The sequence below is a fragment of the Lepus europaeus genome, chromosome 8 (assembly GCF_033115175.1).
Source record: "Lepus europaeus isolate LE1 chromosome 8, mLepTim1.pri, whole genome shotgun sequence".
In the NCBI taxonomy this organism is placed as follows: domain Eukaryota; kingdom Metazoa; phylum Chordata; class Mammalia; order Lagomorpha; family Leporidae; genus Lepus; species Lepus europaeus.
Genome location: NC_084834.1, coordinates 70,991,300 through 71,009,167, shown reverse-complemented (window position 1 = coordinate 71,009,167; position 17,868 = coordinate 70,991,300).

Sequence of the window (17,868 nt, the reverse complement as noted above, 5' to 3'; positions counted from 1 at the left end):
TCTCTCTCTCTCTCCTGGGGCCTACCTAACATTTGCTCTGGTTCATGTTAAATGCTAGAATGTTATAGATACGTGGAAAATCAGATTGATGGGGCTGGCGCTGTGGCTTAGTGGGTAAAGCCACTGCCTGCAGTGCTAGCAAACCATATGGGTGCCGGTTCGAGACCTGGCTGCTCCACTTCCGATCCAGCTCTCTGCTATGGCCTGGGAAAGCAATAGAAGATGGCCCAAGTCCTTGGGTCCCTGCACCTGTATGGGAGACCTGGAAGAAGCTCCTGGCTCCTGGCTTCGGATCGGCACAGCTCTGGCCATTGCGGCCATTTGGGGAGTGAACCAGTGGATGGAAGACCACTCTCTCTGCCTCTCCTTCACTCTTTGTGTAACTCTGACTTTCATATAAGTAAATAAATCCTTAAAAAAAAGAAAATGAGATTGGCTTGTGTCTCTTTAGTCTCCTCTGCCATTCCCCACATCTGATCTATAGCTGATATTTTACCTTCTGCTACCTCTCAGATCTGTCCTTGTTTGATCATGTAGCCTCAAAGTCTTTCTTTTTCTGTTCTGTGAAAATCTGACTTATCCTTCAGGCAATAGTTGGCAAGAATTTTCTTGCATCTTTTTGCCTTAACTCCAACTCAGGTTAAGAGCTCCCTCCATAGAACCCAGAGCACAGACCTCTCATAGCGTTTGACTGCTTGCTGCTGCTGTTGGTTTCCAGTCCAGCTCTCTCTGAAGCAAGAGAAGTATAGAATCTGGCGGTAGACTAAGTGCTCAATAAACAAGAATGAATAAATAAACCTATTTGGGTGTATGTTTAGAGATAGAATTCAGATACTTTATTTCCCAAAGTAGGCCCAAGACTAATTTCTGTTCTGTGCTAAATCATAGCCCTGACAGTTCATTAGATACTGTTTTAACATAATTAATGAAACATATCCCTAGAAAATACACTCCCATGGGTTTGATTCCTTCACATTCGATTTTCATTATCTTGTCTTCATTGGGAAAGGTCATTCCTTTTTTTTTTCTCAAGAGCATACAATGAGTAACTTTATGCTGTTCTGATAAACTTCCACAGTTTACAGGGGAAAAAAATCTAGTTAAAAATTCAAGAAGCTGAAACAAAAAAGTTCATAACCCATAGGGATAGCATTTCTCAGAGAGAATATGGTAGATTCCTAACTACTCATTAATTTTCCTGTTCCAAAAAACACTGTCCTGAGCAGTGATCATTTGTGTGGAAATTAAACGGAAAATCTATCTACGAAAAGCAAAGAAAACCTGAGAAATATTCTTCCCCCTCTATTTGAATCAGTGTTTCCACAAAGCTTTGTTATATATGATCTTATTTTACTAAGCTGAATGAAGTGAATACTTAAAGGCAAAACATATGCTGAAAAAATATAGAAACATTTACTATGTAGTTTCTCATAAAGTGATCATATGAAATCAGTTGGGAAAACTGAAAGAAAAAAGATATACAGCTAAATGTTTGCTGTAACTCATAGGGCGTTCTTGTTTTTTCTTTATTGAGCTCAGACTTGAGACAAACTGTGTATCCTCAGACAACACACTCAAAAATTACTTACATGTGCTTGCATTCTTTCTTTTATCCTGATTATTTAAAGACAATAAAATAATGAGATTGCTAATTTATATTTGTATTATATAAAAATGTGACTCAAGACTTCAAATATAATCTAACATGAAGTTATTTTAAATCACTCTTTTAGATTCTCTTTCACCGCACTCTCAAATGAAAACAAACATGATACATGCTCAATTGTGGTTGAGTTTCATTTCTGCCTAACTTCGGAGGTTAATTAATCATAGAAATCTTCATAGAAGAGTTGTTGATGTTCAAAATCCTTGAGGGAACATCTTTTTGACTTCATTTTTGTAATAGAATACATATAAAATTTTAACTATGTTTAAGTTCAGGGATATGTCCACTTTCATTTTTGTACATCCATCATCACTATACATTTTCAGAATTCTTTTCTTGAAAATTCGAGATTCTCTATCAATTAAACAGCAACTCACCAGTCCCCTACTTGCCCACACTCTAGCAACTGCTACTTGACTTTCCATCTCTGTAATTCTGTTTATTCTGGAAACCTCACGTGGGTAGAATCACACAACGTTGTCTTTTTGTAACTGGGTTGCCTCAGTTAGTATATTGTCTTCAGAGATAATTCAGACTGTGGTATATGTCAGAATTTCTTTTCTTTTTAAGGTTGGATGATAGCCCATTATATGTATATACCACGTTTTGCTCACCTATTCATCTATTGATGTACACTTGGTTGCTTCCATGTTTTAGCAGTTGTGAAAAATGCTACCATGAAGATGGGTGCACAGATGTTTCTTGAAGACCTTGCTTTATCATCTCTTTTGCGTTTAGTTGACTTTTCAGTGAAGTATTTAAAATTATTCGATTTTCTTTTGCATGTATTCTATTACTATTTTCTTTGTAGTTACCATAGAGATTACATTTTTCTCTTTTTTTTCTTTTTTTAAAAACTTTTATTTAATGAATATAAATTTCCAATGGATTACAATGGCTTCCCCCCCATAACTTCCCTCCCACCCGCAACCCTCCCCTTTCCTGCTCCCTCTCCCCTTCCATTCACATCAAGATTCATTTTCAATTCTTCTTATATACAGAAGATCAGTTTAGTATATATTAAGTAAAGATTTCAACAGTTTGCCCCCACATAGCAACACAAAGTGAAAAATACTGTTGGAACTACTAGCTATAGCATTAAATCACAATGTACAGCACATTAAGGACAGAGATCCTACATGATATTTTTTATTGATTTTCTATGCAATTTCCAATTTAAAACCAAGTTTTTTTTTTCATTTTCAATTATCTTTACATACAGAAGATCGATTCAGTATATACTAAGTAAAGATTTCATCAGTTTGCACCACACAGAAACACAAAGTGTAAAAATACTGTTTCAGTACTAGTTATAGCATTACTTCACATTGGACAACACATTAAGGACAGATCCCACATGAGATGTAAGTACACAGTGACTCCTGTTGTTGATTTAACAATTTGACACTCTTGTTTATGGTGTCAGTAATCTCCCTAGGCTCTAGTCATGAGTTGCCAAGGCTATGGAAGCCTTTTGAGTTCGCCGACTTCGATATTATTCCGACAGGGTCATAGTCAAAGTGGAAGTTCTCTCCTCCCTTCAGAGAAAGGTACCCATAGAGATTACATTTAACATTCTAGAATGGTAGCACTCTAATTTGAATTTATGGTAGTTTGATGTCAATAACATAAAAATCCTGTTTATTCACTGCTCCATTCCCACCTTTTTCAGTTATTGATATTAAATTATATATTGGTACATTGTGTATCTAAAAATATCAACCAAATTTTTTTAAACATTATTTATCTTACTTGAAAGTCACAGTTACATGGAGAGAGGAAAGGAAGAGGAAGAGGAGGAAGAGTAGGAGAGAGAGAGAGATAAAGGTCTTCTATCTGGTGGTTCACTCCCCAGATGGCCGTAACGGCCGGAGCTGTGCTGATCTGAAGCCAGGAGCCAGGCGCTTCTTCCGGGTCTCCCATGTGGTTGCAGGGGCCCAAGCACTTGGGCCATCTTTCAGTGCTTTTCCAGGCCATAGAAGAGAGGCAGATCAGAAGAGGAGCAGCCAGGTCTCGAACCAGCGCCCATATGGGATGCTGGCAAGGCAGGTGGCAGCTTTACCCGTTATGCCATAGCGCTGGCCCCTAAACCAAAAATTTTTAATGCATTAGTCTCTTAAATCATGCAGAAAACAAAAAATATAATTACACAGCATTGTTTTTATGGTGCTAAGTTTTTGTAATCACCATGTATTTACATTGGCTGAGGTATTCTTTGTTCATACTGTTGTGAGTTACTGTCTAGTGTCTTTTTATTTCAACTTGCAGGATTCCCATTGGTAGTTCTTGCAGGGTGAATCTAGTGGTATCCAACTGCTTCATTTTTGTTTATGTTGGAATGTCTTGATTTCTATATTACTATCGAAGGACAGTTTTGCCAAACATAGAATTCTGAGTTGACAAGCTTTTTCTTCTAGCACTTTGATTGCATCAGTGTGTTGCCTTCTGGTTTCCAAACTTCCTAATGTGGAATCAACTGATAATCTTACTGAGAATCTCTTGTATAAAAATGTCACCTCACTCGTACTGCTTTCCAGAGTCTTTTTTCCATTTCTGTCGATAGTTTGGCTGTAATGTGTCACAATGGGGAGTTTCTTTGAATTCATTGTACTGGTCACTCTTTCAGTTTTTTTGGATGTCTATTTATGTCATTCATTAACTCGTGAAGTTTTTGGATATTATTTCTTCAACTGATTTCTCTTCCTTATTCTCCCTCTCTTCTTGACTTCCATAGTGAGTGTGTTGGTCTTCTTATGTGCAATGGGTCCATAACACTATTTCACTTTTCCAATCTTTTTTTCTCTTTCTCTGATTGATCATTTCAATTATCCTAATGTCAAGTTTGCTGATTCTTTCTTCTGTCTGCTTACACCTGCTTTTAAAGACCTCTGGCAAAATTTTCATTGCACTTATTTTATTTTTCTGCTATAGACTTTCTATTCGGTTTCTTTGTAGATTACCTGTTTCTTCAATGATACTTCAATTCTGTTCATACATCATTTTCTTTATCTCTCCCAATCTTTGCACATTTAAAAGAAAGTTGTCTTTAAGTCTTTGGCTAGTAGATATGCCATCTGTTTATTCTCAATTACAGTTGTCTCCTGGTTAATGTTTTCCTTTGTATGAATCATACTTTCCTATTTCTTGTATGCTTTATGACTTTTTGTTTACTGTTATTGAAAACTGGAAATCTGAGTCTAGGGATGTTGAAATTCTGAAGATCAGATTATCTCTCTTTCCCAGTGCCTCCTTTTGTGCTGTTTTGTTTTATTTTTTACTATTATATTACAACTCTATGCTGAATTTCTGGTTGAAATTTAAACTTTAGATATTTTCATGTCTTTTCTGAGCCTGTGCCTTTTTCTGGATAGTAACAAGAGCTTTCTAATTTCCTTTATATATAGAATTTCTTTCAAATTTCCTAGTCTTTAATGCTTAGGTCCACAAAGGAGAAAAAGAGAACAAAAATAAGGGAAGGAGAGGGTTCTGTCCCTTTGTGTTTCCTGGAAGTCAGTTCAACTTGAGGGAGGATCTTGCAACAAATGGTAAGGTGTGGTGCAACAAGTTTCCCACCTCTGTATCTACACCTCAATGATCAGAAGCAGTAACCAAAGCTCCAAATATGGATCCAATTATTTGCACATTTTGGTTTTCACAAGTTACATGCAAATTTTACAGGAACATTTGCACAGCCTCCTGCCACAAGATGGGAGTGGAGAATGGGTAGATGATGCTGAGCTGAGCAAAAAGGTAAAATTGCCAAAATATATCACAATTTACTTCCTGATTTTCTCCTTTGACGTTAGAAGCCTACAAAAGACTCAGAGTTCTAAAATAGTTGTCAGACAGAGTTTTTAAAAAATATTTATTTGTTTATTTGAAAGAGTTACAGAGAGGCAGAGGCAGAGGCAGAGGGAAAGAGAGAGGTCGTCCATCTGCTGGCTCACTCTCCAGATGGCCGCGATGGCCGGAGCTGCGCCGATCCAAAGCCAGGAGCCAATAGCTTCTTTTGGGTCTCCCATGCAGATGCAGGGGCCCAAGGACCTGAGCCATCTTGTACTGCTTTCCCAGGCCATAGCAGAGAGCTGGATTGGAAATGGAGCAGCCGGGACTAGAAACCGTGCCCATATGGGATGCTGGCACCGTGGGTGGCGGCCTCACCTGCCATGCTGCAGTGCTGGCCCCCAGATAGAATCTTTCAGTGCAGTTGTTGTCTATCTGAGAGAAAGATTTCTGATACTTTCTGCACTTTAATTTTCCATCAATCCTGCAAAAGCCTTTTAAATTAACAATTGAACTAATACAAGTATCTGTTTAGCCACTTTGTTCGAGTAATAATTCTCATAAGCATGAATGCATTATATTCAATTGATGCTTATTTTTTACTCTGTGCACATAGAGATATTTCTAGAAATCTTTTTCAGGGTCACTGTTTTATAAGTCATCTTTCCTCAATATGATGGTAAGGGGAAAATTGTTCAAAAATCATTGTTATTGAGATCTAATCAACTGCAAAAGAAAAGTGAAAGTTAAAAGCAATGTGAATGTGCACACTATGAACTTGAGTATGTGTGTGATTTAGAGAGGGATTTATGATGACATCCCTAGCTTTCTAGTTATTTAAATGGTTAAGTTAGAAACAGTGACCAGGATGGTCTTGTAACTAAGCCAAGCACATTTTTAGTTTTGGAACTTACTTTATTTCATAGAATTTAATATATAATTAGTGTTCATGTATAAAGTTGTTTTATCCTCTCCCACATACACTAGAATCACAAGCTATTTTTCTTAAAATAGAATGAGACACCTCTATCTCTTTTGATGTAACAGAATTAAATAAAACACAAAGCATATCCAAATAAAAATGCAATAATATACCACATCAATTTGCCTGCAAATATATTGTTTTGTCAAACTTTGTTTAAATCTATGTTAAGGGGCCGGCACTATGCCACAGCAGGTTAGGTCGCCGCCTGCAGTGCAGGGATTCTGTATGGGTGCCAGTTCGAGTCCTGGCTGTTCCACTTCCAATACAGCTCTCTGTTAAGGCCTGCGAAAGCAGTAAAGGATGGCCCAAGCACTTGGGTCTCTGTACCTATGTGGGACACCCAGAGGAAGCTCCTGGCTCCTGGTTTCAGATAGTTCCATCTCCAGCTATTGAGGCCATTTGGAGAGTGAACCAGCAGATGGAAAACTTCTCTCTCTCTCTGCTTCAGCCTCTGTAACTCTTCCTTTCAAATAAATAAATACATCTTTTAAAATAATCTATGATAAACAAATTGTTAAGAATGAGACTAGTACAGTTTTAATCATCTGTGACTATTCTATAATTTATGGCATATGAGTGAAAAAGACATATTTTCATTTGACTATTTTTTATAGCCCTTGCCTGTATTTCTGATGAACTATGGTATTTATACTTTTTATGTGTTGAACTCTTAATTTATTGGAGCATTAAAGTTTTCACTATGTAAAAATATAAAGGTAATAATTAAAAACACTGAGCAGAGGTATCAAATCTTGATTGTATACAGATTTATTAATAATAAGAGAATGCTCAATATCAACTCATTTATATAATACTTTAAATTTAACACAGTGCCTTTGATACTTGTCATCTGAACAGCATTGTATGAAGCACTACACGGGATTGCAATGAAGGCCATAAAATAGAGTATTGATGGCCTTTCTTTCTAGTATTTAGCCTTTGAAAAGCTCACAGTTTCCCACATTATTCATTGATATTTTTAAAGCATCATTACAAAATTTGGATTTTTGACTTATCAGCTGATACAGTAATTCCAGAAAAAGGTAAAGTGTTTAACATTCTTATTTTTAAATTTTGCCATTTACCGACATGAATCATTTATGAGAGCAGTGGGATGCCTGTAAAACATATTTGTACAACCCTTGTTTTTATGGCATAATCTATGTACAAGATTGGCTTTATATTCTAAGCATTACAATGCATAAAAGCATATGAAGGTGTCTCTGTAGCTTGAATAATTGTAAAAACAATAAACCTTATGTAATTGATGTCATGTGACAGGCACTCTTCTAAACATTTACAGGTAAGTGTATTAACACAGTTAAGTGTATTAAATTCCTTAATCCTTAAAACAATACTTTGGGGAAAGTATTGTTACTCCAATTTATATATGAGAAAGTTGAAACACAGGAAGGTAAAGTAACTTGTTCAAAGTTATATACTTCAAAATGTTCATAAAAATGGAATTAGAAGCCGGCGCCGTGGCTCACTAGGCTAATCCTCTGCCTTGTGGCGCCGGCACACCGGGTTCTAGTCCCGGTCAGGGAGCCGGATTCTGTCCCGGTTGCCCCTCTTCCAGGCCAGCTCTCTGCTGTGGCCAGGGAGTGCAGTGGAGGATGGCCCAAGTGCTTGGGCCCTGCACCCCATGGGAGACCAGGAGAAGCACCTGGCTCCTGCCATCGGATCAGCGCGGTGCGCCGGCCGCAGCGCGCTACCGCGGCAGCCATTGGAGGGTGAACCAACGGCAAAGGAAGACCTTTCTCTCTATCTCTGTCTCACTATCCACTCTGCCTGTCAAAAAAAAAAAAAAAAAAAGGAATTAGAAGATAGTTTTTTTGAAATTTTGTATGAAAACTCATCCAATAATTCATAGGAAATGTGTATTATGAAGTAACTATGCGTGGATTTCAAAATTTTGCACCAATATTTATAACTTTTAATTCTATCTTTCAAGCACTTTTATTGTGCAGTTGAGAGTCAAATTCAACTAGTCTGTCTATTAGTCTTGAAATCTACTTTTGCTAAGATAACCAGAGAATTTCATAAAATAGGTTGATGAATCTGAACAAGGAAGTAAAGAAAAAGATTTCATTTATAAAGATTTTATTTAATGTTGTTAATTTGAAAATGTTAGACTTATAGAAAAGTTACAAAAATAGTACAGGGAATTCCTATATACTCTTCCACTCAGATTCTCCTAATGTTAACTTTTTATGAAACTATAGCCTTGTTGTCTAAGCAGGAAGCTAGCATTGAAAGAATTCTATCAACTATTGTTGGTATTTATGTGTATATAGAAGGAAACCTGAGCCATCTTAAGTGACTTATACCAACAATACCATCTTTCTGGCTCAGGATCCAATCCAGGGTCTCACAGTGCGTTTAATTGTCATTTTTCTTTTTTTAAAAGATTTTATTTATTTATTTGAAAGAGTTGCACAGAGAGAGGAGAGGTAGAGAGAGAGGGAGAGAGAGAGAAAGAATCTTCCATCTGATCATATACTCCCCAATTGGCTGCAACAGCTGGAGCTGCGCCAATCCGAAGCCAGGAGCCAGGAACTTCTTCCGGGTCTCCCACATGGGTGCACTGATCCAAGGACTTGGGCCATCTTCTACTGCTTCCCCAGGCCATAGCCGAGAGCTGGGTCAGAAGAGGAGCAACAGGGTCTCTAATCGGTGCCCAAATGGGATGCCAGCGCTTCAGGCCAGGGCATTAACCCACTGTGCCACAGCATAGGCCCCTAATTGTCATATATCTTTGTTTTCTTCCAAACTCTGACAGTTTTTTGGTCCATCTTTGTATTTGGTTGTCTTGATGCTTTGTGAGAGTAAATTTTTTTTTTGTTATTTATTGAGTTCCTCAATTTAGGCTTATCTGATATATTCTCAAGATTATACTGGTTTTGCCATAGTTTGTTTTTCAGAGGTTCATGTGCTGAAGGCTTGGTCCTTAGTGGTGATACTGAGAGGAGGTGGGTCTTTAAGAAGTGGTCCCTAGCTGGAAGTGACTATGTCATTGCTGCCCTCAGAAGGGAATAATGTTCTTGTGGAAGCCTGGGTAGTTCCTGAGAGTGAGTTGTTAGCTTTCTTAAATTTGCATGTATTATTCATTTTGGTTTGAAAGGCAGAGATACACACACAAAGACACATACAAAAAGAGGTCTTACATATATTGGTTTACTTCCTAAATTACTTTAACGACTGGGACTGGGCCAGGCGAAAGCCAGAGCTCTGGAACCCATTCCAGGTCTCCTACATGGGTCGCAGGGACTCAAGTACTTGTGTCATCACTTGCTGTTCTCTGGGTGAACATCAGCATGAAGCAGGATGGAAGAAGCAGAGTTGGGACTGAATCCAGGCACTCTGAGAGGTGATGTGGGTGTCCCAAGCAGGATCTTAGCCACTGCATCAAAAGCCCACCCTGAGAGTGGGTTGTTATCAAGCCTGGCCTGAGAATCCTGCCTGCTTTCTGTATTACCATGTGAGCCCTTATGCTTACGTGCACTTCACGATGATGCCACCCACCATGATGTGGTATAGACTGGAGGCCCTTACCAGAGTTGAGCAGAAAGTGGTACTGTGCTTTTGGACTTCCAAAACTGTGAGCTAAATAAATCTCTTTATTCATTCATTCCCCCAGCATCAAATATTTTGTTGTAGCAACAAAAAATGGGCTAATACAAGATTTTTCATTTTTGGCAAGAATACCTCAGAAGTGATGTATCCTTCTTAATGTATCATATCCAGATGTGTCTGACGTCATATATCTTCTTACTAAGTGATGTTAACCTTGACCACCCATGAAAGGTAATCACAGCCAGTTTTCTCCAATGTGATATTTTCATTTGTTTTCCCTTAGAAAGGTTCATTCTAATGGAGAGATAGCTTAAGATTCCAAATATCCCATTACATATCATATGTTTGTGCAAGCTTTTGGTACTCATTTATGATATTGCCTGCAAGCATTATAAATGTATAATATATTATTTGTTCTGAGGAGTAGCTATTCTTTTTGCCCTTTTATTTATTCCATTATTTTATAGCAATATGAGTTATAATTTAATACCATTTGTGTGTGTGTGTATGTGTGCTTATATAAAATTGGTCAGATTATTTCAAGCTTTGACCATTGGTAGCTTCTACGCACTTTGACATGATTTCATTTTTTTAAATGTTTTGAGCTTTTGATAGAGGGAAATCAAAGTACTGTTTTATTAATTATTTAAATCTTTACAAATGTATTTTATTAATTTAAAATCCAAAAAAACAGAGACAGATCACACTTCTTTTTGATTTACTCCCCTACAGCAGCTGGGTCTGGATCTGGTTGAAGCCAGGAGCCCAGAATTCAGCCAAGATCTCCCACATGTGTCCAGGGACATAATTATTGGAACCATAATCTTTGCCTTCAATGATGCACCATAGCAAGAAGTTGGAAGTAAGTAAAGAATCTGAACTTGAGCTCAGGCACTCTGATATGGGATGTGGGCATCCAAAGTGGTTATTAACTGCTACATGAAATGCCCATACTCACATTAGCCTAGAATGCAATAGTTAAGAAAATTCTAGTTGTATTTGTAAATTCTGTATATCCAATAACTGTTTCCCACAAATAATATCAATAAAATTCATATTTTGCAGTTATAATAAAATCTTGTTAGTACTGACTTGACCTAATCTAAATGAAAGGTTTATTATGCTCCATACTAATAGTGAGTTGGTTTGTACTGCCCATGTGGAGGAAGATAAGACAGAGCAGTTTCTTAGATATTGATACATTCTGTGGTTGCTTCTTTACCATAATCCAATAATTCCATTGCAACTCTGTACACATCACAAAATTCACTTCATGCAGATCATCGGCCATGAAAAAGCAATGTTTTCTACCAAATCATTCATAGTGAAATAGACACAAAGAAGAAATTAAAAATTTATTTAGTAAACACTTACTGAATACTTCCATGTACTGGGCAGTATGCCAGGCAGGCACTGTGTATTAATGGTGAATATATTTGGAAAACATTAATTAGGAAATTGTATTTACTTAGAAAAAGGAATCATAAACAGTGGATCTATGGAAAATGAAAATAAAGAACTGTATATTTCCTTAGTTAAGGACTCATAAACATTGAGGAAAAGGTACAAGATACAATAGATATATTTTTAAAAGGTACAGGATCTAATACATGTGCTATAACTAATATAATAGAAATATCAACAAAGAGCTGTGGGGATCACAGAAGAAGAAACTAATTTTGACTGTGAAGATGGGTGATGTGAGAAAAGGCTTCAGAGTTAGAGGCTATTTTTGTATAATAATAAGCTTTCATTCACCGTTACGCGCTGACACTATTAAATGTAACTTAGGATCATTAACATATTTAATTCTAACAAATAAGGAGACATTTTTCAAAACAGTAAGAGTACTCTTGTTGAGAAGAGAATTAGAAGGACTTTGCTTACTGCCAAAGCTTGATTAAGAACGCTGGTGCTGAAGGAGGATAATAAGAGCAGGGAACCACTGAAAAACTGAAATAGGCTGTATTTGTTATAGGAGTGGGAGCGGCAGTGAGAAGCAAAAGGCTAGGGTGGTGGGAGCCAGAGTATGCTGTGTCTAACGGACCATGGCAAAGAGCTTGGCTTTGTCTTGAACAATGGAAAGTATTCAGAAGTTAAACTTGGATATTTTTATCCTGAAAAAATAACCAGAACAAAATAAAAGATGGAATGATTCTAGTTGTTATCCCAAACAGGCTATTGAATCACTTGATGCCAGCTTTGATCAGAAATATTTTTAAATACATAAACCCAAACATGTAGATCTCATTTCTGGTTCTATTTATCTTGACTTTCCCATGTTGTGGTATTCTTTTTCAGGGGAAAAGTCTTGGAAAAGTTGGAAATTGGGTGAATTTGAGTATAAACAAATAAAGAGGATTCTGGGCATTCAATATTAAGATCATATTCTTCATGTTAGTGTTTGAATCTGTAAAAGAAATACACATTATTTTGTTATAGGAGTAATATCTTGACATATGTATTAGTCATAAATAAAATCATATGCAGCATGCAGTTAAACCGAGGAACTGATTTGATTGGAATCTTCTTTTCAATTAAATACACTCAAAATATTAATCAATATATTCCCAGAGATGGCTTAGCTTATATTCGTTATATGAGCTAACTACAGAACAAGTCAATCTTTTGTAAACAAAAGCATGTTTTAAAACATGTTAAAATATGTGAAAAATTTTTATAAGAAAAATATTTTTCTGTTAATACAAAAATAAAGAAATGTGATTGGAATGTTTAAAAAAGGATCTTCATTTTATTTTAACAGTGTTGGTGAATGGCTTTATTTATAGGCATGGTTTACCAAGGGGGTATGGACTTGTAGAAGTTCATTAAATCATAAGTGGTGTGAAATGAATAGACCACAGCAGTAACTGTGGCACTAGGGTGATAACATTTAATTGTCTTGGATTTCCTATTATCATGGAATATTTGTGGAATAACCTTGCAAATATGAGGTATAAATTATTATTTTTTACAACAATGAAAAAATCAAGAAGTTGAATATATACATGAGAATCAGTGTACATTATTGATTTTATCTTATTTCGAAAATTTCAATTAGTCTAAATTCTAATGGGCAGGAAACAAGGCATATATTTGGGAGAACTTCCAATTTAAGTTTGGACTCAAAGTTATATTTTTTGAGAACAATTCTGAAGAGAACAGTCCTTGGAATTAAGCCAATAAATTTAGTCAAATTGATGCTTCCTGCCATTTAAGATATCTGTTATATCACAATATATGTGTTTAAAATTTCAGTTATATGTTCCTAAAGCACTACAAGCCAAACTAAGCCTGCTTACTCATTCCAGTAACAATCACTTAGATAATCTCCCTCTTTTTCTTACTTGATTCAAAATTGACTTCTATGTGATTTTTTTCACTGATACAGAATTCCATGAGGTTGGAAGAGAGTGAAGTGAATGGTTACTTTTCTCCTGGTATAAACTAGATGAAAATGATATCTGAAATTTATCTTTACCCTCTTCCAAAACAGGAACAAAGATGAACACAAGATGCTGTCATGGAGCTCTGACGTCTGCCCAGGACAAAAGGCAGAGGAAAAGTGTTGTCCTGAGATCTAGAACTGTGCTGAGAGAATAATTCAAGTACAAGTATCTGCATTTCCTGAGGTAGGGTGGGGAAGGTATATAGGAGAAGACTATTGAGTGTTTTGTACCTTTCATGATCTCAAACCTTGCTTATCATCTTATGCTCTACTGGTAACACGCGTGCTATAAGTAAGCAATCTAATTCAGTATCATTTTTACTGACCATTGGAGAATTCATTGATATTGCTATCTTGTGTTCCCCCTACTGTAATTTAAGAACATTTTAAACCAATTTCCTCTTGTTTGGTTCTAAACAGAGAAGAATAGCCAGTTAGCAGTTTCTAAGAAACAATTCATTAGATTTCCTTTTCCCATGCTGAATAATAGTGTGTCACTTTGTTTTCCTTTATGTCTTGACCAACAGTAATTTCCTGCCTGTTTCTTAAGGATGTTGAAAGGATTCCCCAATTAGTGTACATAAGATTTTTTCCATAGAAAATTATTCCACATAAACACAGAATTTCATCAAGAATGGAAATTAACAGGAGAGTAGCTTTTTTTTTTTAATCAGATTATACTGTCCATTTCAGATGTTGGAGATGTGGGCTCTATTTTTGTTTTTCCGGGTGGGGTTCTGTTGAAAGCTGAAATGGTAGATTAAGCAAGAGTGAGGTCAAGTCTATAGTTAGTTCCCTGTGCCCTCAGTGGGTATCATTCATATTTATTTCAATGATATTTTAAATGATGCAGCAATTTTTCTTTTAGAAACAATGCAGCCTCCTTTTTTTGAATATTACAAGAAATGTTATCTCAGATACACAAAATCAGAAACATGTGCTTTGGAGCTGATAGTACTGCAGTTCTGGAAGGTCAGCTGCAAAGACTCCACTACAGCTTGACTAATTTAAAATGAAATAGAAGCAGCTGTTGTAAGGAATGCAGCATATATGTTCTCATCTAAGGTTATGTTCCATTTCTCTTATTAATTTTAATTGTGTGTTTTAAGAGAAAGAATTTATTAAAGAAATAAAATAAAACTGGTTTTGCAAGTGTTTGTAACCAGACTAAAATAGATGGTGCATGAAATAATAAAACTCAACTGTGGTCTTTTCTCTTTTACAAAAGGGAGCATGGGCTGTTTCCTCTGCAATAGTGCTATGGTCATATAGGAAAAACCAACCTGTTTTTCCCATTCTCTACCCTCTACCTTCATGAGAGACTTCTGACATCAGAGGTGTAGAGGTTTTTGTCATATACCAAGCCATTCTCTGGCAGAATCGCTCAGTGGACACCAGCCAGAAGTGCTTTAATTCAATTCAGTTTTGATTCTATCTACCTGAGCTAGGGTCAGAGCTCACAGATTGAGGACTCAGTCCCAGAAGTCCCTCCCTCTACACCCTCCATTTGCAAGCCCAGATTGGTCTGGCTATACAGCAGGATTCTCATGATCCCCTCCTTGGGTTTCCTTACCTCCCTGGAGCTGCTCACATCCCTCAGGGAAAGACTTATGTTTACCAGTCTCCTAGGAAAGGGCATAATAAAGCACACAGATGAACAGCAAGTACAAGGGGCAAGGGCTGGAAAGGTCTGGAGCTCAGGGGCATCTGTCCCTGTGGAGTTGGGGTGCACTGCTCCCCTGACACACAGGTATGTCTATCCACCAGGAAGTCCCCCGAACCCTATGGCTCAGGGAGTTTTATGGAGGCTTCATCATGTTGGCATGACTGATAATTCACTCCCTTTCTAGCTTCTTTCTTCCTTCCGTTTCTGCAGAGTGAAAGGTGAGGCTGAAAGCTCTGAGTTCATAATCCCAGCTTGGTATTTCTGGAGATCAGTCCCCATCCAGGAGCCCACCAAGAATCTCCTCATTAGATCAAAAGGCACTCCTATCACCTAGGAAAATTTGAGGTGTTTAAGACCTCTGTGCCTGGAAAGTGTGTGTGTGTGTGTGTGAGAGAGAGAGAGAGAGAGAGAGAGGTCAAAATTCAAAAGTTAGAACAAAAGATTCTCCTAGCATCCCTCTCAGGAAATAAAGGATTTCAGGAGCTCTTTGCCAGGGACTGGGGGCAGAGACCAATATGCATATTTCTTATTATTTCACAGAGAGTTATTATGAAATTCATTCTTTCTTTATAACAGATGACAAAAATAATTGAATATTAAGAATTATATTCTGAATGTTCAGACTTCAAGATTTCTTTGACAAACTGAAGGCAGTTATATTACAGTTTGTGTTTAACACACTCTCTCTAACTATTGCTTTGATACAAACTTAGTTAGTGATATGGACTATTGGCGTATTACTTGAGAAGTTGTTGATCAGACCCTAAGCATGCATTTGTACAGGCATTTTCTTGATTTCTGTTAACTTAAGGTCTGTCTTGAGTCCTTCTTGTTGCCATTTTTATTCTTGCTTTCCCCCCACTCCATCTCTCAAATAAATAAAAAGCAATTGCATGCAAGAGTTCACCCTAACTCTTTTAGAAGGTTACTTGAGTATACCTATCTGTCCATATGCCTTGATTTTACTCAATTTACTCTATACAATCATTGCAATGTAATATACTTCATTGTCTTTGGCATTTGCTTTTGTTTGGAACACACTGTCATCCCCTGAGCATTTGAATGATCTAGGGCAAACCACAGACCTCCTTCCAAGTTGGATTATATTTCTATACAGAACATGTTAAATAGAATAATGAGGGGTTCATTCCATGTTGATTTGTTCATTTAGCTGAGTGCTTACAATTTTCAAAATAGTATCATAGAAGGCAATCAGTCATTAACATGAGTTAATTTTATAATAGATGAGCACTAATATGTCAAATATAATAATGCTGTTGATATACCCCCAATCCAAATCCCAGAAAGCATTGTTCAAGACATTAAAAAATCAATCACATGTTTATGAGTACAATTAGTTCCATTTTTGTAGTCTCACAAAGTAACTAAATGATTCAGACACAAAAAACCTATACATTTAAAAATTGTTGTCAATTTATTTATTTTTATCCATTTGAAAGGCAGAGAGAGAAAAAGAGAGAGCAAGAGAATCTCTTATCCTCTTACTCCCCAAAATCCCTGCACCAGTCAGGTTTGGGCCAGGCTGAAGCTAGGAACCCAGAACTTCATTTAGATCCTCCACGTGAGTGGTAGGGTCACAATCACTTAAATCATCATTCTGTGGCCTTCCATGGTTACATGAGCAGCAAGCTGGATTGGAAGTAGAGGTGCCAGGATTTGAACTGGCAGTCTGATCTCAGATGCAAACATCACAAGCAGGGGTTTAACCTGTTATGCCACAGTGCCTGACCCCTCTATACATTTTTGAAATATATTTTCCATATTATATAGCAGTTGTATTAATGTTTACTTTCTCCAGTAATAAAATAAACACATGCTCATTGTGAATAAATTTCAAGATAGATATCCAGGTTTCATATACTATACCAGAATCACACACTAGCAATTCATCAAGAAGAGTTTTTTAAAACAAAAGAAAGAAAAGGAAAGAAAGGAAGAAAGAAAGAAAAATGAAAAAAGGGAAGTCCTCCACTGCACTCCCGGGCCACAGCAGAGAGCTGGTCTGGAAGAGGGGCAACCTGGACAGAATCCGGCGCCCCAACCGGGACTAGAACCCGGTGTGCCAGCGCCGCTAGGCGGAGGATTAGCCTGTTGAGCCACGGCGCCGGCCAATTTAATGTTTAATGAAACTATTAATTAATGGATTCACTCATTTACATATACGTTCAGTCAATAACCAACCATTTTATGGTTAGTATGTGCTAACCACTGTGCAATAAGAATAGTTCCAATCAAGACAATTGTGAATAATAGATACTTAATTATTTTTATAAAATATTAAGTATAATGTAGAAGAACTTTTAAAAAATTTTTGGAACTACATTTACAGTGGATCTTAAAAGACAAATTACAATTTGAGAATAATGTTATTGGTATTAGTCATTTTAACACAAGGAATGGTTAAGTTCACATCAACTATCACAAAGTTTATAAAACAGAAATAATTATTTCTCAGAAGTGACTAATTGGTGTCATTTTTCTCTTGAATTGATGGATTGTGAACTGGGTCTTCTTTTGAATCATGTGTTTATGGTGGCTAGTTGTAGGCATTCTCAAGATGTATACAATCATTATTTTAACAGAAAAATTATAATTTATGACAACTTTTTCTAGCTAAAAATCATCATATAACCCAGTCTAACTGGTTGTATCATGAAACTGAACTATAATGGGAGCTGAAATCACTTATGTGCTCTTCTTTTACTTCACCACATAGCTTCAAT